We start from the raw sequence: 21,600 nt of genomic DNA, 5'->3' as shown, positions 1-21,600 counted from the left end.
GGCGGTAAATTTCCCTCCTGCACTGTCCTCCAGCTGGCAGTGCCCTGAGAAGTACTATCTCGGATGGGGGAAAATGTACTTAAATTTGTCTGAAAAGGTCATCCGAAGGTGTGACTGTGAGAGGGCGTATTGCAGAGTCCGTGCAGTCCCCGCGACAGGTGCACGCGAACGTGCTTTAGGGATGAGCCCGGGGCCCACATGGCTCAGGTGAGGGGCGCGTTGCGGCCTGGCCAGCCCCGTGCTTCCGCAGGTGCGGCCGTCGGCGCGCAGGCGCAGTGCGCGGACCCGGGCGCACCGCCTTTCCGAACGCCCCTGGCCCGCAGTCCACCGCGAGCCGGGGCGGACACCCGCCTCCGCCGCCAGCCGGGGCAGCAGCGTTGTTCTCCCGGGCCCCATCTCGCAAGCTCGTCCGCCCGCCCCCGCAAAAATAACATGTGAATACCCAACGTAGACAGAGACTCCTCTTCCTCGCCGCCGCCATTTCCCGAAGTTTCCAGTCACTGCCACGGCCATGGTCGCCGCAGAGCGCGAAGCGGCACCCGCCGGCCCGGCACGTCGGCGGCGCCTGCGCGGCTCCCTCGCTCCCCTAGGCCCCTCCCTTCTGGGGCCGGTGCCGGCGGAGGGGAGGCGGCGAGGCGGGTGGAGTCTGCACCCCCGCGTCCATTTGGTACGCCCCGACCCCCGCCCCCGGCTCGGGAAGCTTCTCCCGGCCGAGCCAGAGCGGCGGGCCGCGGCGGGCCGCGGCGGGGAGGCGGGCGGAAGGGGCGGCGGGGCCGGGGGCGGAGCGCTCACGCCGCCCGTCCCGTGCCCGGCGCGTCACGTGCCCGCGCCGCGGCCAATCGCCGGACGGCGCCGTCCTGGGAGCGAGCAGGCTGTGGTGAGGGGCGGCGGAGACCGGAGATGTTTTCGAGCCCGGCCTTGGCGGCGTTCGCGGCGGCGGCGAAGACCACGACAGCGTCGGCGGCGCCGAGGCCCTCGTTCCGGGGGTAGACCCTCCCGCGCCGGCCGTGCCTCGGGTCCGTGCGGGCGAGGGGGGCGTGGCGACAGGCGAGGAGGAAGGAGGGGCGCGGTTTCAAGCCCCGGCCCCGGAGCCCGGGAGGAGCCCCTCAGTCGCGCCCGCTCCCGTCCCCTCCCCCGAGCGAGGTAGGGACGCGCCCCGCCCTGCGGCGCCGCGCTGACAGTATGGGCTGCCCCGCCGGGAGCGCCGTGGCCGCGGCACGGCGGGAGCTGCCCGAGCGGGGGGCGGGGGCTCCGCGGGCGGCCGCGCCGCTCCCGGAACATGGCGGGGACGCGGCGCGTGTGCGTGCGAGGGAACGAGGGAGCGAGTGTGCGCGGCCGGGGGGGAGCCGCCGGGAGCCGGGCGGGGTGGGGGTGGGGCGCCCCCAGCCCGGGGCCGCGGGTAGGCAGCTTCGCGGCGCGGGCGAGCCGGGCCCCGGCGTTCTCGGACCCTCGGGCCGCCGGGTTCTTGGAGCTAGTTCGAGGGTAACACGGTGTGACGCAGCCTCGAGGTTCCCAAAGCGTTGAATAAACGGTTGTACAAAGAGGTCACCGAAGCCCAGCTGACAGCTGTTTTAATAATAACAGAAACAGTTTAGGACGGGAAGTTGACGCTCTTGCACCCGTAGAAACCGTAGGAAACATTTTAAGCAGTGTTAGCGGTCGAGAGTGTAATTTACACCCTGCGGACGCAGTGAAAGGGGTCGCAGACCTAGAGATCCTTAACACTTCGGAATCGGCTCTAATCCTGAAGTTGAAGTGAACCTGAGTTCTCAGTCATGTGTCCTTTTTTATTTTAAAACGGTTTATGTAAATTATAAAAGAAGGCGAACTGGTGAAATAGCTATTTTAAAATAAATCGACTGTTGATTAAAAACATATGCTCATATAGGCTCTTAAAAATCTTGGGCACTGATCTGTTTCAGTTTCTTCAGTCGTTATACAAAGGCTTTCCTGGAGATTAGCTCAGAACTGGCAGAACATGTGCTATATTGGTGCCAAGTGGCTTAAAAAACAAAATGAGATAGTGTCGACTGTGTAAGATCAAGTCGTTATATTAGCTAAGCTTGTTGGGAAAAGTCTTTAATTTGGGCTAAACGCAAAAACATGTAAACATCCGAAATGTTTCATAGGCAAGGGGGGAAGGCTTTACTAAAAGATCTTTTATAGTCGACACAAGCAGTAACTAAATTTCTAAAGGTCTGCAGACGGTTGACTGAGTAAGGTCAAGACTAACTATTCGGGGTATGTGTTCTATTTTAGGGACAGGCAAGGTGTTAAAATGAAGTAAAACCTAAGTAGTATTCATGGAAGGAAAAGAGCAGGATGCCTGTAATGTTCTTAATCTCTCTGGTTTCCATAGTTGTTGTTAGGATGGTTTTATGGACAAGCAGAGCTGGGAAAGTGGAAATCTCTGGTTGTGTATTCCATGAAGACTATTTGAGGCAGAGTAAAGCAAATAAAGTATTCAGATGAGGAAAGAACTTAGTAGGTGGAAATACATGGTGCGGTCTTTGATTTTAGCTCTTTAATACCAGGAAGGGGGGGAAAGCTTGAATTTTGTTTGGAGATGAGCTCCCAACTGGTGGAATGAATTTAAAAGGAAGATGTTTTAATCAAATTGTTTATGTTACCTTTTTTTTTTTTTTTTTTTTTGCTATAGAAGTTGCTGAAAAAGGTAACTGATAATCTTCAAGGTAGACTGGAGAAATAGGGATATTTGGAAAACTCTTCATTGGAAAAGAGGTTTTTATTCTATAGAATAAAAATAATAGTAAAAATGTTCAGTTTCTTGGTATGAGTTGACGAGTAGTTAAATTTTCTGTAAGCCATTCTTATGTTTTAAGAGCATTGTTTCAGGCTAAAAGGAGAATGAATAGTGAGATTAATCATGTCCATCGTAGTCCATAAAAGGTTTAGACAGCTTTCTGTATATAAACTTGATGCTACTGAAGCAACATCTATCAGATAGACATGAAGAATTTATCCAGTAATTGCAGTAGGTTGCTTAATAGCTAATGACACCACTTTCTGACTTGGAACTTGTTGTGGAAGCTGACATCAACATGTATTTGTAAAATGCTTGTACTCTGTAAAGGTTGTAGTTTAGAGATTTATCCTTAGAACTGGAAGAGACCTCAGATTTTCTAATCTGTTTCCCTCATTTTACAGATGAGAAAATAAAGGCCTGGTAAGGGGAAATGACTTACCCAAGTCAGCACAGCTAATTAAAACAGTCTATGGTTTGGCCTAGAGATTTTTTTTTCTGAAGACGCTTATTTGCTTCTTTCTTTAAGAAGTAACTTTATGGAGTAGTGGAAAGAACAGGCAAATAAAAGTGAGAATGCCAGGGTTTAAATTCTTGATTTGTCACTTCCTAACTGTGGTTTTTGACAAATCATACTTTCAGAACCTTGCCTTTGTAATCTGCAAAAAATAATTTTCCTACATAATTTACAGGATTGTTCGATGGAACAAATGTGATTACATATGGAAAGCACATTATATACTATAAGCTTTTATCTATATAAAAAGTGGTGATATTATTTTTAAAATAAATACAGTTTTCTACTGTATTATCTAAGGTGTCTAGATCCCTAGGTTTTTGCTTAGCCTTAGCTTCATTGTTTTGAGCACCTGCTGTTTTACAGATTATAACTCCCTGTAGATACATTTTCTGATCCCTACTTAGTTCTAATCTTAGTAAAGCCTCTTATGAACATTTTAAATATTGCGGTTGTTAGAGCCTGACTTCCTCTGGAGAATATGAAGTTTCTTCGTATAGCATTTGAAAACATTCTCATATACACTCATGCATGCATAATCTGTTTCTTTAACAGGCAGTGGCTTTTTAAAAATAATAGTGAAAGTATCTTAGTAGCAATGTTAATTTGTTGCTAGTTTCTAGATAATGGCAATAACAGGAGGTAATTTCCTTTATAAACTCAGCTTTTGAGTAGTTCATGTTAAGGTTATCTTGTAGATCTAAAATATAAGTGCAGAAATGTTAAGACACTGTTGACTTTTGCTGTTAGGTTTAAAGATCTTTTTCTTTTAGCGCTTTGAATCGATAATACTGGGAACATCAACATTGTAGTATTGTAGTGTTACATACATGGATTATTTGTAACCTTGAAGCTAAAGGTTATGATAAACATTTGTTGAGCATGTAGAATCTGCACGTATCTGTGTTCAAAGTTTTAAGTGAAATATTTCAGATAACTTTCATAATAACCCTATAAAACAGATACTGTGGCTGAGGAAAATGAGGCTTTGAACTGTTATGTGGTGTACAGATATTCACAGACCTAAAGAAGTGACAGACTCTGCCGTCCCCATTCTTAACCATTTCTCTGTATTCTACCTCTAAGAGTGTTCAGCTGATTTTGAGAAGTTTTAGGGCAGTTTTTAAGTTTCTGACTTTGTGAAAATTTTGGCAGGGGGGGCAGTATTCTACCTTATACTATGTTGGTTAAAAAACCAAAAGAAAAGAAAATACCTTATGAGAATTGTGGAAAACAGTCCAGCAAGCCTTTTAATGAGATGCTGATGTAGTTGGGTTTTTTTATGTTAGTTGTCAGAAGCAAATTAGTCTCGCCAGCAACAGAAGGACTACAGTTGTTAACAGTACTAAGAGGCTGTTCTAACAGACTCCACCTTGATATTGATGTTCATTGTTCTAAGGAAACATACTTTAAACAGAATGACTGAAGGAAAAAAATAACTAACCAAATTCATTTGGGACTTTTATAAAGGAATAGATCCAGCAAGAGTAAGTATGAGTTTGTCCAGGTTAGAAAATAGCAACCAAAACTAGGTTTTCTGATTAGTGGAACCCTCTACAATTCTAAGAAATTCAAATTTAAGTTCTTAGAGAATTAGGTTTAAACACAGAAATGCTTCCAAATTGAGGTAAATAGAAGAGGTAAATCATGAAGCTGCAAGTTGCAAAATCATTTTTCTTCGGCTTTTAAAAATTGTGTCTTTTTTTGGCCGGTCCCTTAATATTTGTTTATTGCACTCAAATTGTTTCAAAATATGTAGTAGTTTACATTTCTGTTTATCAGTTTGTATTTGGGCCACAATCGGGGGAGATACCACAAATACTAGTGATAAATACTATGTTGTTAAACTACCTTATTGCTTGAAAGAGTTGAGAGAGTCCTGTAGTTTCTTACATTTCAGATTGTTGTTCTTCCTACATAGGAGTTTTGTCGGCATTCTGACTTCTAATAGAGAACAAAAACCATGTGTGCGTGGCTCTCTCTTTCTAGAAATAGCTGTAGTAACTCACGATAAAAGATAATAGTATGTAAAAAATTACGGTGTTCCGTAGTTCATGAAGTACATTTTATATCCAATCTCTTGAATTTCACAATTACTCTGAGATCAGCAAAAAATCCGCTAATCTAATGATATTGAACCATGGATGGGATCCAGGTAAAATTCTCTGGAGTAATGCTAGACTCCTTTGAAATGCACTCGTGAAAGAGAAGCATTTGCCAATCTGAAGGAAGAGGAAAGAAACACCTACTTTTATTCTCTCTTCCACCAAAGCCGCATTGTACACAACTTTCTTCCATTCTGTTCTACCACTTCTGAAACTTTAACAAGCAGGGTAGAAATAAATACTAAAAACATTCTTTATACCACTTTACTGATTAGTGCTGGTGGTTAATGATGTCACTTAGATGAGAAAATTTTAAATGTACAGAATGTTTCCTACCATAATTTGCATAAAAATATTGTAATTAGGAATAAAGCCTTGGCTTATATTTTAATATTATGTACTAAAGTCTTGCAACCTCTGAGTTAAAATAAGTCCTTTTTACCAGAGTTTAATTTTGACTATTTGGAAGTTACTTGGTGATCAAAGAAAAGACCTTTTATTGAGCTTCAGTATTCTAGGTACTGTTAGATACTTACATATGTGTTATTTTAATATATGATGAGAATAGATATTTTACATATCTAGTTATGAAGAAACTTCAAAAAGTTGTTACTCGAATGTCTCCAACTCTACATGCTATTACTCAAGAACTAACTTGAAATTTGTAAGTGTTATGAGAAAAATTTTTTCTTAAGATCAACTCAATTTGTTTGTAGATTGATAGTTGAGGTGATCACCCAGTAGTGGTTCTTCAACCTTCAGAAATTATCCCTGTCTTCCAGGATTCATAAAAACATCCCAGGAATGAAGATGAGTGTTCTCTTTAAGCTGCAGTCCAACAGGACAAAAAAATACCTCTTCACCTTCTATTTGTGCTCATGCTGTTGAAAGTAAACAAATTGTTGGTTACCAATTAAAATTTGTGTCATTATATTTAAGTTATATTACTACTGTCATTTTATATCCAAGGCTTTCATCTTTAATTGCGGTATGAAGGGTTTGATTTTAGCTACAGGAATTTGGGTTATTAGCTAATACATGGAGAAATAATCATTTGCATTTTCTCTTCTGTGAATTGATACTTCATATCCTTTTGTCAGAGGCATAATTACAAATGTCCTGTGATTGATAATGGGTTCTCCACATAACTTTTCATTCACTCTTTACCATTACCTTGTGAAGTTTATCTTGTTGCCATTATACAGATGAGTTTAAATCAGTGTCTGTATTGCTCCTTTACAAAACTGCACCTTCAAAGACGCTGATATTATTAAGAGAAAAAAAGGTAAAATGATAGATAAAATTTGAGCCTTTGTGGGGAAAATAATTGTTCTGTATTATGGATTTTTACAAGGAGTGAAAGTTCTTGAATGATCTAGTCTGACAGTGTGACAGATTATCTCTGGATATTGAATACGAAAGTAAACAGAATTTCTTTTATTTTTCTGTATTTTCAAGTTTTGTCACAATGAACTAGTATTATGGATATAATCAAGAAGGTTTTAAACACTGCATGCTTAGTTAACAAATTTTAAATAAATGTTTCTATGAACGGTATTGCATTTAGCGTTGAGACAGGAGTTTAGAAAAATATAAGCGAAGACAATATCATAGTTTTTTTTTTTAAAGGATTTACACTCAATGAACAAAACATAGACGTGTGAAATAGGTGGACAGTATTATTGTTTAGTCATTCAAACTGCTTTCTAGTTGGTGTAGAAAGGAACATGGTGAGCCCTCAAGGACATGGATCGTGTCTGTCTTGTTCATTGTTGTACCGTAGATTCCATCACACTGTAAAGGATCACCCCGATGCTAATGACAGGAGGATGGTCTGACTGACAGAAGAGAATGAACTGGGACTAAGGGAGAAAAGATGGGTAGCAGATGAAAAAGGCCATGATTGCTAGGAAGAGGGGCTTAATAAAAATTAATTTCCAAGATGGGGAGTAATGTAATACAGATTTTCTTAGAAAATAATTCGAGGTCGTATAGAATTCATATAGGAGACAAAGAGATCATTGAAAAGGTGCTTAGGTTTTAAGGTTTTAGGTGCCAATGCTAAGCACATATCTGAAGAAGACTTTTCTTCTTGTATGGAGCTTAAAATCTAGCTGCAAGAGATAATTACTTAAAACAAGGATCCATAATTACAGAGAGGTTCTGTAAACATTTGGAAGTTACACTGCAAATTTTTTAGTGAATAAACCTATGGCTTTCAGGCTCTGAGATGGGTCTGTCCAAAAAAGACTAAGAATCACTGACTTGGAAATTTAAGTTGAATTTTTGATGTAGAACTGTTACATTCTTAAATAGTCCTAATTTGTGTTTTTAGGCATTTATTTTTTATAGTATATTTCTTTTCATAGATAAAGTTGTTTAATATCAGTATCATCAGTGAGATTTGCCTTTTTTATCCACAGTTCATGACATTTACATGATTATATTTCAGGAAATGTTTTATTTTAAAAATAAAACCAAATACATACGTATTGTTTGTCATTGGGGTTGGAGTTTCCATAGTACCTCACTTTTCTTGTTACTTACTTATACAGCTGTTAAAATACAGTGAATTTACTATGCTTTGGTCCCTCGGTACCATATTTCTTATTATTCTCCTCAGCATACTTTGGCAGGGAAACAGTTTATAATCCTAAATTGCTCTGACTAAAAGAGCAACCAATAATACTACTACCCTAAGTCAGTTTAGAGCATGTTTTCTTTTAAATGCTTTATATGCAGTTATCCTGAATTCTTTTTTTCATTGAGGTCTGGTCGATTTACAATATCAATCATACTAGTTTCAGGTGTACAGCATAGTGATTCAGTATCTTTGTAGATTATACTTCATTTAAATTTGGCGGTTGTCCTGAATTCTTGTGTGGAGTATAGCAAGTGGGTTTATGTTGGAGAGAGTGCAGAAGACAGAGGTAGCAGGTCAGGACTAAAGGCCCAGACAGTTCAGCCCTGGTGTGAAGTTGTATGGAAGCTACAACTTTGGCTATCGTTGAAGTAGTGCTAATAACCCACCTTATTGTTGGGTCAGGGTGGGAATGATGTGGTATGTGGATTAGAAATAACTTAATACTTCCATAAGTGTTGCTTATGGGCGGGGTAATGATTTCAGTACCTCTAACTGCATAGAGAGTTTGGGTGTAGATAAAGATGATTTTCAGGATCTCAGACTTACATTGCAGAAGCCATGATTATCATAAACTATTCTGGTTTTTTATGCCATGTCCTTTATCTCAAATCTCTTTTTTTGTGTTTTTTTTAATGTGCTACTATTCAAACTGCACCCAATTATCTAAACAATTAGAAGTCTTTTCCTTTCGTTTAAGGCTGAAGTATGTACCTATCATTTTTAAAGAAAGCCGTCGGGACTTCCCTGGTGGCGCAGTGGTTAAGAATCTGCCTGCCAATGCAGGGGACACAGGTTTGAGCCCTGGTCCAGGAAGATCCCACATGCCGTGGAGCAGCTAAGCCATGCGCCACAACTACTGAGCCTGCGCTCTAGAGACCGCGAGCAACAACTGCTGAAGCCCGCTCGCCTAGAGCCCGTGCTCCGCAGCAAGAGAAGCCCCCGCAATGAGAAGCCCGTGCACCACAACAAAGAGTAGCCCCCACTCGCCGCAGCTAGAGAAAGCCCGGCGCAGCAACGAAGACCCAATGCAGCGAAGGCCCAATAAATAAATATTTTAAAAAATAGAAAGCTGTAAAAATGAGTTAGGGCATTATTTGGGATTAAAGTGTGAGTAGTACTGAGAATGCCACCAGGTGCATGATCTGTTGAGTAGATTGGCTGCTTGTCTTTTGAGGGGCAAAGTAAAATACCAAAAACTTTTTTAAATTTTGAAATATTTCAAATAATTTAAAAGGTACAGAAGATAGCATAGTGAGAACCTTCTACCTATCACCAGCCTTAAGAATTACAATTCAGGGCTTCTCTGGTGGCGCAGTGGTTGAGAATCTGCCTGCTAATGCAGGGGACACGGGTTCGAGCCCTGGTCTGGGGAGATCCCACATGCTGCGGAGCAGCTAGGCCCGTGAGCCACAACTACTGAGCCTGCACATCTGGAGCCTGTGCTCCGCAACAAGAGAGGCCGCGATAGTGAGAGGCCCGCGCACCGCAAGGAAGAGTGGCCCCTGCTTGCCACAACTAGAGAAAGCCCTCGCACAGAAACGAAGACCCAACACAGCAAAAATAAATAAATTAATTAATAAACTCCTACCCCCAACATCTTCAAAAAAAAGAATTACAATTCAGTTGAACCCCCCTGTATACCTTTCCTTGAGCCATTTCCTCACTTCCCCAGGCAAATTCCTATCTCCCTCTTTGCACAAACTTTTCCCAACAGTGGATCTGCCCTTTCCCTAGACCTATGTAGATTTGTTTCTTTATGCAAAGTTCACCACAGTGACCTTTTCCGTTTCAGTTCTATTACGTATTTTTTCAGTCCCTGCCCATTTTTATTTATTTATCTATTTATGTACTTATTTATGTATTCATTAATTTATATTTTTGGCTGCATCAGGTCTTAGTTGCGGCACGTGGGATCTTTTGTCGTGGCGCTCAGGCTTCTCTCTAGTTGTGGCGTGCGGGCTCCAGAGCGCGTGGGCTGTGTAGTTTGCGGCATGCAGGCTCTCTAGTTCAGGTGCATGGGCTCAGTAGTTGTGGTGCGAGGGCTCAGTTGCCCCACGGCATGTGGAATCTTAGGGATGGTTTGACCAGGGATCAAACCTGCATCCCCTGCATTGGAAGCATCCCCTGCATTGGAAGGCGGATTCGTTACCACTGGACCACCAGGGAAGTCTCTCTATTGCATATTGTGTATAACAGTAAGAGCAGTCTCACTAGGGGAGTTGAAAATAAGATTTGTATACATGAGGTAGAAATCGACCTTAAAATCTAGGCAAAGTAAAGACTTCACTGCACTATATGCAGAACAGATTGGTAAAGTAGATGTGAGAGTAACCTAATGAAATAATCATTTTAGGAAGATTAGTCTGGTAGCAGCAGTGTGGAGCAGTGGTCTGAAAGGAAGTGTGAGTTGCTAACTCATTTTGACTGGCTTTTTTCCCTTCTAATTACCCTGTGTTAGTGAGATTTTGTTCTGCTTCCAAACACTTGGCTATTTTGCAGGAAGAGAAAGGAGATGGTGGCAAAATGCTTAATTATGAGTGTTGCTAGTTTTCAGGCTTTGGGGGATTGCTCTTGCCCCCTTTTAGAATCTGTTGACAGTGAAGTGAATACGTAGTGGTTGTTAGTTCTCTACTTTCAGTATTGTAATTTTTCCACCGCCCAGTGCCAGAGATGCAAGTCAGGCTGCCTCACCATTTTCTCTGGGCTGTTGCAGCCCTCTGCTGGTCTACGGAAGTTGCACATTTAGAGCCCTGTAGGGCTAGAAAGAGGTCAGTAAACCCAGCAACTCATTTTTAGAATCTTAGAACCTTAGAAGTCATTTATGTCAACTCCCCATTGCAGATTAGTATTTTATATGTCGACCTTTACATCTGGAAATGAATGTATATACAAATATATTTACATACCGAGGGCAAATAGATCATTGTAAACCCAGCTGCCTGTATTACTTTCTTTAAAAATTCTAAATGCATTGTTTGAACGTGATCCTTTACGGTCCACTGTTTGACAGTGCCAAAAAAATCTTTTTACCACTAATCTCTTTTGTAAATATTATCTAATGAAATAATGATAATTTTATTTTTTAAAAATTTGAGGTATTGTTTAGTCATTACTATTGGAAGATAAGTACAACAGATAAATGCTAATTGTTTCTTTTAAATTATTTTCAAAGCATTTTTACTTCTTGTTGCTGATGTCATTGTAGCCTCCTTGCTGTTGCTGACTATTCCTTCCCACCTCACAGTCTGGTCGTTATAATTGAAGTGGTCTCCGTGTCTCTCCTGTAATTCCTCTTTAGTCTGTCTTCCAGAGTTTCACCAATGGCACTTTTTTCCCCCCCATAGCACCTTTTTAAACATGCTGGTTGAATTGTGTCACTGCCTTTTTTTAAAGCCTTAAATTGCTTTTGTCATCATAAAGATCAAACAACACAATGACAAGGTGCTTCATGTTGCTCCCTTCCTCCTCTTTAGCCTCATTTTCTACCCTATTGTGTTTCAGTTTTTGCTATCCCTTCAATGTGGTCTGCTATCTTGCGTGGGCGTGTATAATTTCTTGGTCTGGAATACAATCATCATTTTCTTGCAGGAAAATGTTATGGAATAGCTGCCAGAAAACATTGTGCTAAAAATCAACCATGGCTTACTTTGGGAAGGTATGATATAGCAAGCATGAACCCTTGGTTGTTTATATTTCAAGCAGTTTGGCTGCCTAAATGTTACTCTATTTTATACTGTTGGTTTACCTTTGTGGAATTTTGAAGGTAATACACACATAGAGCTAAACCAAATCGACTATTTACAGTGCATTTACTTGGTATAGTCTTCTAAATTAACTGCCATGCTCAGCTTTCTGAAGGAGATAATATATAGCAACACCAACCCAAAGTGCAGCCTATATTTACTGGATTGAGCTTCTGTCCTGAATCTTTTGCTTCCTTTCCTATTCTGATGGCTGGGTTAGAAAACATAAAACACATGAAAGTACCTTTTACCTCTTTCCCTCTTCCACTCTCTGAAGTAGTTCTCTCACCTGCCATCTCATTATTTTTTCCCCTTGGGTTCTAACCGGAACACTGTAGTTCTCCAGAGCAAACCAAGTGGAAGTCGACCTATTTTATTATTTTTAAAAATTTTATTTGTAGATTATACAAGAGGTACATGCTCATTATAAAAGTTAATATAGAACTGTATAGGGCTTCCCTGGTGATGCAGTGGTTAAGAATCTGCCTGCCAATGCAGAGGACACGTGTTCAAGCCCTGGTCTGGGAAGATCCCACATGCCACGGAGCAACTAAGCCCGTGAGCCACAACTACTGAGCCTGCGCTCTAGAGCCCACGAGTCACAGCTACTGAGCCTGCGTGCTGCAACTACTGAAGCCCGCACGCCTAGAGCCTGTGCTCCGCAACAAGAGAAGCCACTGCAATGAGAAGCTTGTGCAACAAAACGAAGAGTAGCCCCCGCTCGCCACAACTAGAGAAAGCCTGCGTGCAGCAACGAAGACCCAACACAACCAAAAATAAAAATAAATAAATTTATTTTTAAAAAAGTTAATATAGAACTGTATAAAATAGACCATAAACATTCCTTAAGGACTTTAAAAAATATTGTCTTAAGGGCAGTGTTGAGGACAATTTATTTTAAAGGATGTGGATATTTTCATCTTTTTCATGCTGTTGGTTAAATTTGTGATTTTGATGATACTAATTTCTTGGTCTGGAATACAGCCATATTATTCTTGTGGGGAAAATGTTATGGAATAGCTGCCAGAAAACATCGTGGTGAAAATCAACCATGCCTTACTTTGGGAAGGTATGATAAAGCAAGCACAAACCCTTTTCATAGACTGAATTCTCACTTGAATTGTTTAAGTAGTTGAGGTGTTAGGGAGGTACAGTTAATATCCCAGAAGCATGACCATTTACCGTGAGGCCTTTTCCGTTATTTTTTAAGACCACTTTTTAAGTGTGAGGGAATTAAGCTTTTGGTCTTTGTGCAAGTAGGAAATGTTTAGTATTTATGTCTAATGTTTTACTTTTTTTGCATGGGGGAACACAGCAATAAGGATGTCATTGTTTAGTACTTTAAGCTATCATTTTTGTATTCATAGAAAAATAGAATGGAGTGAAATTGTTCTGAATATCTTATTCTGGAATCATAATTTTGGAAAAATAGGAGATCTTCAATGTTATCTAGCCTAACTTTACTTTCAAGAAGAAACAGATACTGAGAAGTGATGAAGGTCAACCAAAAAGTCAGTGGTAGATCTCAGCATAGAATCTTGGACTTCAGGCTCCCAGATCAAATCACAGAGAAAATAATAGTCACTTTCCTAACTGAATGACTCTTTTTTTTTTTTTAAAGGATGAGCTCCATGACCTTTATTTATTTATTATTTTTTAAAGTAAGCATTTTATTTTATTTTGGCTGCACTGTGCTGCATGCAGGATCTTAGTTCCTCGACCAGGGATCGAACCCACGACCCCTGCTGTGGAAGTGCGGAGTCTTAACCACTGGACCACCAGGGAAGTCCCTACTGAATGACTCTTAAGGGTCATTGAATTCTGTTGCTGGTCCTTTACTGGTTACCTTTTTTTCTCAAAACAATTTTGGAGGAAGCGTTTTTACCCTCAGCATAGCTGCAGCCCAGTGGAAGCTGGAGCAGGAAAAAAGTTAGCAATTTCCATTCCGTGCTTATGGTTCTAGCTTTACTTTCTTTAGGTAGGATCTAAAATTGCTGATAAATTTAGAGGGCAGCATTTGAATATTTTATATGCATCAAGGACTATGTATGCTAAGATATTTTATTTACTTCTCATAGCCTTATTATTTGAGCATTACCATTTCATAATATAGATGAAATTAAGATTAAAAATTTAAAAGTAAAAATAAAATAAGAGATTAAGAAATTAAGTGCATGTTCTGGGGACTTCTGGACTGTGAGGCAGACTGGGGATGCTCCCTTCGTTTTTAGTAATGTATACGGAAAGCTAGATAAAAATAAAATATTTAAAAAACACAGCTGAGCTTGAAAGCAAGAAAGAGGAATCTGCAGGTGCCTGAAATGGAAAAAGAACTCAAAGTCATAATAGGAAGCAGAAATTGAAGCCCTGTCCTATAAAGAAAATAGACAGATACCTTCTTAGTGTGTGAGCTTTAATGCAGCCCTGGAACCCACAGGCCCAGGAGTGGCAGGGAGCTGTGCCCAGACCAGGAAGGGTCTGAATTATTTATGAATGGGGCCCAAAGAAAAGTCTACCAGCCTAGGGTTATATTTCCTGGTGTGTCTTCTTCTTATCCTTTTATCATCAACCATTTTAGTAGCCTTTTTTCATCTCTTTTACAAAGTATGTTGCTGAATCTTATTTTTATCCAATCTCAGAGACTCGTATCTTTTTTTTTTTTGCGGTACGCGGGCCTCTCACTGCTGTGGCCTCTCCCGTTGCGGAGCACAGGCTCCGGATGCGCAGGCTCAGCGGCCATGGCTCACGGGCCCAGCTGCTCAGCGGCATGTGGGATCCTCCCGGACTGGGGCACGAATCCGTGTCCCCTGCATCAGCAGGCGGACTCTCAACCACTGTGCCACCAGGGAAGCCCAGAGACTCGTATCTTTTAATAAATGAGTTTAATCCATTTTCATTTATTGTAATAAATTTATTATAACAACACAAATATTGGAAATTACATTCTATTGACTATTTCTATTCATCTTCCACAGTTTCTTAATCTTATAAATATATTTAAAATATATTTTAAAATATATATGTTTTCTTTCCTCCAAACAAGAGAAGTACTGTAACCACTTTCTCACTTTCCTCTAGTCTCCTCCACCCCACCTCCTACCCCACAACGTCCCAGCAGCCATGTTGACGTTTTGTAGAATTTTATTTCTGGATTGTTAGGGGTATTCTTCAAGCATCCATCCGTCTGTCATTTTTGTTTTTGTATGAAATATTAGGTTTATTAGGTTATTTACTCTAATTCCCATACATCACACAGTAGTTCTCATAGATTTATTTCAGTTATTTTTTGAGTGCCTACTTAAAAGCAATTTTCAAGCAGGGTGTTTGTATATATACATTCTAAGGCCTTTTTATGCCTGAAAATATCATTCATTAACCCTCACTTTTATTTTTTTAAATTTTTATTATTTTTTTAACATCTTTATTGAACTCTCACTTTTAAATGATAGCTTAGTTTGATTAAAGATTTTTGGTTTGAAATTTTTTCCCTTAACATTTTGAAATGTTACTGCATTGTTGTCTTGCCTCTGATGTTGCTTTTCGTAACTTCTTGATGTCAGTTTGATTTCCTGGGTGTGTGACCTGCAGTTCCTCTCTAGAAGATTTTGAAATTTTTGTTTATCTTTTTTTAGTTTATAGTGTGTCTGGGTGTAGTTCCTTTCCTGTCTTGTTTGGCCCTTGAATTCATATTCACTGATTCATTCTTCCATTCAACAAATATTTATTGGAAGTCTACTGTGTGCCAGGTTGTATTCCACACACTTTAATCTGAGATCTTTGATCTTTCCTCAGTTCTGGAAAATTATTGGTAATTTTTTCAAATATCTTTTCTTCATTTTTTTTTTCTTCTGGGAAGTCTATTATATGGATTCTGTTACTTCTAACATCTCTTCTTTAATATTTTCCTTTAAAAAAAAAATCCCTCTCTGATGCCTTCTGCAACTATCCTCTGCCTGATCTTCTAGCTCACTAACTCATTCTTTGGGTTTTTATTTCTATTATTTATGTAACCTGTAGAGTTGTTTATTTCAATCATTGTACTTTCATACTCTGTATTTCTTCTTGGTTCTATTTAATCTTTCTGCATATTATCAGTCTTCTCTTATTTCTTTGAGGATTTTAATTGGTTTAAAAATTTCTTCAGACGTCTGTTCCATTAATTCAGCTTCATATACTATAGATGGTTTAGTTTGAGTTGGGATTTTTTTCAGTGGGAAACCAACAAAAAAATTAAGCAGGTCAGTGGTAGCATCTGGTTTTTAGTTTTAAGAGACCTGATCACTTCTTGTAGAAGGGTGTGTGTGTGTGTGTGTGTGTGTGTGTGTGTGTGTGTGTGTGTGTGTGTGTGTGTTTAAGAGAAGGAGGAAGGGAGGAGTAGGGTGGGAATGGAAGCAGGGAGATAATTTGCAGTTTTTGCACTAGCCTGTTCAAGTGATGGTGGTGGCTTGGGGTGGGTAGCAGTTGATGTGGAAAGACATGGATTTAATTTGAGATATGCTTTAGAGATGGAGTCAACATTTCTGAATTTTTCGCTTAAGTGATGGATGGAGGGTGGTGCCATTTACTGAAATGGAGAAGATGGGTAGGTGAGGAAGTTTGACAGAAAATTAAGAATTCTCTATAGTATTATTTTGGTTTGGTATGCCTATTAGACATCCATGTGAAGATGTCAAGTAGGCAGTTGGTTATCCAAATACAGAGTTTTAAATGAGGACAAGAGGTATGGATTTGGAAGTGAGTAGCACTTCAGTGGTATTTAAAACCATGGGATTAGGTTATTTAGGGAGTGTGTTAGAGAGTAGAAAGGGATCCAGGATCAAGTCCTGAGATACTCCCAACATTTAGAGTTTCTGCAGAAGAGGAGAGGTCAAGAAAAAAGGATTTTTGCATAACTTTTACCATAAAAAGGTACTATACTTTGTTTAGCCAGATTTTTACAAATGAATATTTAGATTTTTTCTCCAGTGTTTTGGATACACGTAACATTTTAGTGGATGCCTTTGTATATTATGTTTGCATATTTGTATAGTACACCTGTAGGGCAAATACTAAAATTGAATTATCAGGACAAAAGTCTGTGCATTTGTATTTTAATAGTTTTGCCAGATTCTTCTCCAAAGAGGTTATCCCAGTTTCATCGCCATCAATAATGTATGAGTATTCTGATTTTCCTTAATCCTTGCCAACACAGCCTTAATCCTTGTCAGTCTTCGAAATGAAAAGTCATCCATTATTTTACAGTTTTAAAATTATGAGTGAATTTGAATACTTCTACATGTTTACTCAACGTTTGTATTTCTTGTTCTTTCAACTGCCTCAAGTCATCTTCTGCTTTTTTTATTGATTTGTTTTTAACTCTTTGACTGCTAGTTCTTTTTCATATGTGTTGCAAATGTTTTCACTTGTCATCTGATTCCCGTTTATGACACTTGCATTTCTAGTTTAAAATTTTTATTTAGGACTTCTAAAAAATGACTTTTAGCTATTATATTATGTTTTAGAAAGATTTACCCTATTTAAAAAATTTTTTTAGTATTTCTGTAATTTGATTTTTATGTTTATTTCTTTTACCCAGATGCCAACATTTTTAACTTGTCAAATCTAAAATTTGTTTGGTGAGAACTGGCAAGATAATATTGAAAAAGAAAAATGAAAGACAGAGTAGTGAAACAGACTAGAAAGCACAGAAACAGATTTGTGTATATAAAGGGATAAGATAGTTATTAAAAACTAGCATTACAGGGACTTCCCTGGTGGTCCAGTGGCTAAGACTCCATGCTCTCAATGTAGGGGGCCTGAGGTCGATCCCTGATAAGGGAACTAGATCCTTCATGCCACAACTGAAGATCCCGCCTGCTGCAGCGAGGTTCCCGTGTGCTGCAACTAAGACCCAGCACAGCCAAAATAAATTAAGAACAACAACAACAAAAGAACCTGTATAGCACAGGGAACTCTACTCAATACTCTGTAATGGCCTATATGGGAAAAGAATCTAAAAAAAAAAAAAAGATTGGATATATGTATATGTATAAGTGATTCACTCTGCTGTACACCTGAAACTAACACAACATTGTAAATCAACTATACTCCAATAAAATTTTTGGAAGAAAAACACTAACGTTACAGATAGATAGGAAGAGTTAAATGTTTAAAAAGGAATTAAAGGGGGCTTCCCTGATGGCGCATGGTTGAGAGTCCGCCTGCTGATGCAGGGGACACGGGTTTGTGCCCCAGTCCTGGGAGATCCCACATGCCGCGGAGCGGCTGGGCCCGTGAGCCATGGCCGCTGAGCCTGCGCGTCTGGAGCCTGTGCTCCACAGCGGGAGAGGCCACAACAGTGAGAGGCCCGTGTACCGCAAAAAAAAAAAAAAAAAAGAATAAAACTGAATATATTTTCTGATATTGGAGTTGAGATAGTGTAAGCCTGAAAGAAGAAAGGATTCATAAAGAAAATGCAGGCATAAAATGTATACTTGATTGTACATTGTACATTTTATTTATTTTTTATTTTTTTAAATTAACTATTTACTTATTTATTTTTGGCTGCATTGGGTTTTTGTTGCTGTGCACAGGCTTTCTCTAGTTGCAGCAAGCGGGGGCTACTCTTCATTGTGGTGCACAGGCTTCTCATTGCAGTGGTTTCTCTTGTTGCAGAGCATGGGCTCTAGGCGCATGGGCTTCAGTAGTTGTGGCACGTGGGCTCTGTATTTGTGGCTCGCAGTCTCAAGTGCAGGCTTGGTAGTTGCGGCACATGGCATTAGTTGCTCTGTGGCATGTAGGATCTTCCCGGACCAAGGATTGAACCCATGTCCCTTGCATTGGCAGGCAGATTCTTAACCACTGCGCCATCAGGGAAGTCCCTGTACATTTTAAAAAGTGGTGTTTATCTCCCCTCTGAGGTATTGTGATTCAGTAGCTCTAAAGATGAAGCTAGAGTCTGTATCTTTAAAAAAGTGTTCTGCTCTGCTTCTGATAATCAAGCAAGTTTGAATTACCAAGTGGCATGAGCCTAAAAGAACAGCATATTTCGAGTAAATTGAAATGTTGTAGAAGGAGTAATGTCAGTCAAGGAGCACCTCGTCAAAGTTACAAATAATGCCAACACAGATTGATCATCTTTAATTTAAAAGCCAACTTAGGGTTGAAGTGAGGGAAAGAAAGCATTTTATGAACTCAGTTTGTTACATCTGTGTTATGTTTCAGGTAAATTTTAATGTGTTTTTAATATGTATAGTCTGTATTTATCCATTACCAAGTTTTGGTGTCAGTGACTTTGTTCTGCTTGTTTTCTCTTGGGGGTTTTGTTTTGTTTTGTTTTCTGATTTTTTTTTTAACTTATGCTTATTTTAGCTCAGTCGTAGGAAAGTTATCTCTCTTCCTGCCCCCACTACCGTGGTAAAAATGCATTCTTAAAGGAGGAGTACTCATTGCCAAGTAACTCCAGAGCTGTGGTAAAGCCGAGTATATCTGATCGCTTAGTTGGGAAAGACTTGTTGGCACACTTGGTGAGTTTGATCCCTTCTTGTAGATGGAAGCGAAAGACAAAAACTTAGTGGATTGCGATCCCCCTATGAAAAATTTTCAAGTCAGACTTATAGTTGGAAGATAGAGTGACTAGAGCAAACAGAATAAAGTAGTGTTTAAAGCATTGATCCTGAGGGTCTAGTGCTCACTGAAGGCTGAAAGGCTATGAAGTGATCTCAAAATACAGACTTTTCTTTAATTCTTAGAGGAACATTTCTATAGATTTTTACCATAGCATATAGCTTCTTAAATTCTGTTACCTGTTTCTGTTCTCCAAAGTTCTCCTCCAGCTGTACTGCCAACTAGAGGTGTTTTTTTCTCTCATTCCTGTCTTGCCTATAGTCTACCAAGTCTTCTCTCTCTTCTTTTTTTCCCTTAACCGTCCTTCCTTTTGACATGTTGGGTAGTTTTTCTCCACAGACATGGTCCCAAGGTTTATTTCGAGTAGCTTTTCAAAGTATCTTAACAAAGTTTGGCCTCTTCCTATGGGTGATTTTGTACTCTCTGCTAAGAAGAAAAAATTTTCTCCAAATCATTAGCCTTAGAGTAACGGGCAATTCATAAATAAAAAAGAGCAACTTGTTAATGTTTACTGAAGAGTCAAGTTAGTTACTATACTAAGAAGCCTGACTTGCAAGCAAAACTTGGCATCATTGCAGTTACCTCAGCTTTCAAGAAGGTTGCTTATCTGTGTGTATCACCATTCTTATCTTGAGTTAGTTGTGTTTGAGTCTGCTGTTTTTTGTTAAATTTGTTATACTTGTTTGGTTAAACTTTATGTTGTGAGTCGTGATGTACATTTTTATCAGCAGTAGTATTTGGCAGATTTCCAATAACTGAACTTATTGGGCATGCATGCATTGTGTCCCCCCAAAATGAATGGTTCATTGTTTCTCAGAAATGAATTGGTCAGACTTCTTTTGCTAAAGCAAATGCATGTATAATCCAAGAGAATTTGCTTGTAGAACGATTTGGTTTTTGTACTAGAAAGAAGAATTTGATAAGGTAAATGGATGGTGAGATCTTTTTCACTGCCTTACCACAGGTCAAGAGATTTGGAATACAGTAGTTTTCTTCCAGTTGTATGTTTACTCCTTGCCCCAGCATCAAAAGCAGTTTCTAGAGGTCTCAGGGAAGGAGGCTTTGAAAAATCAGTTTAGAAAATACTGTTTAAAGTTGTATTTAAATGTAAAGAATTGGGTAAAACTTTAATTATTTTCTACTTATCTAAAAGAGGGACAGATGTTAACTACAATTTCTAAGCTTCTGTTGAGACTATTTCAAACTTAAAAACATACAGAAGGCAATAACTAAGAAAAAGTTTTTCTGTCTAGATTAGAGGAGAAAATAGACTTCCAGAGAAGCCAGTATTAAATGTTATAATTCATAGGCAGTGACAAGAAACTAATAGTTGCTCTATAAACTTGCCATAAAAAATGGAAACAGATAAATCTAAGAGAAGAAAGCTATGGAGTGTTTATGGCATAACTAACAGTCAGTAGAGGAACAAACTAAATAAATATGATAACAGTGTTTGAATGCTCTTTAGAATCCATTTCACTGTAAGTTAAGATAGTCTCCCAAAGAATTATCCTATGAAAAAAGGAAATGGTAGTAAAATGTTTTTTGTTTTTAATGAGACTATCAGGCTGCCTAATGTGCTTTTTTTTTTTTTTTTTTTTTTTTTTTTTTTTTGCGGTACGCAGGCCTCTCACTGTTGTGGCCTCTCCCCGTTGCGGAGCACAGGCTCCGGACGCACAGGCTCAACGGCCATGGCTCACGGGCCCAGCCGCTCCGCGGCACGTGAGATCCTCCCAGACCGGGGCACGAACCCGCGCCCCCTGCATTGGCAGGCGGACTCTCAACCACTGCACCACCAGGGAAGCCCATGTGCTTATTTTTAAATTAGTTGGTACCCCACACACCCACATACGTGCACATTGTGTTTAATATGGTAGGGAAATCCCCTATTTTAAATTAGCCTAAGCAAATTCTTTTGAGATCTTTTATATCATTAAAAATGCTCCCTCGGGCTTCCCTGGTGGCGCAGTGGTTGGGAGTCCGCCTGCTGATGCAGGGGACACGGGTTCGTGCCCCGGTCTGGGAGGATCCCATGTGCCGCGGAGCGTCTGGGCCCGTGAGCCATGGCCGCTGAGCCTGCGTGTCCGGAGCCTGTGCTCCGCAACGGGAGAGGCCACAACAGTGAGAGGCCCGCATACCGCAAAAAAAAAAAAAAAAAAAAAAAAAAAAGCTCCCTCATTTAATTTGTTTTTCAAGCTTTCCTAATGATACAAACCACTGGG

General features: G+C 40.0%; 1 protein-coding gene across 4 annotated transcripts in view; it reads left to right on the top strand.

The window, feature by feature from the left end:
- Nucleotides 1-847: 847 nt before the first annotated feature.
- ANKRD12 (ankyrin repeat domain 12) overlaps nt 848-21,600 on the top strand; it is a 114,866-nt gene continuing 94,113 nt past the window's right edge. For 2 of the 4 annotated variants that reach the window (XM_081252217.1, XM_081252215.1), the window contains exon 1: nt 848-1,143. The gene's annotated coding sequence lies outside the window, so the exon portion shown is untranslated. The remainder of the gene's footprint in view (nt 1,144-21,600) is intronic. The other 2 variants (XM_081252216.1, XM_081252218.1) reach the window with 2 other exon arrangements.

The sequence above is a fragment of the Mesoplodon bidens genome (genome assembly GCF_964165515.1).
Source record: "Mesoplodon bidens genome assembly, chromosome: 13".
In the NCBI taxonomy this organism is placed as follows: Eukaryota; Metazoa; Chordata; class Mammalia; order Artiodactyla; family Ziphiidae; genus Mesoplodon; species Mesoplodon bidens.
Note: the sequence above shows the minus strand (reverse complement) of the source record. Positions and strands in the feature narration are given on the sequence as shown.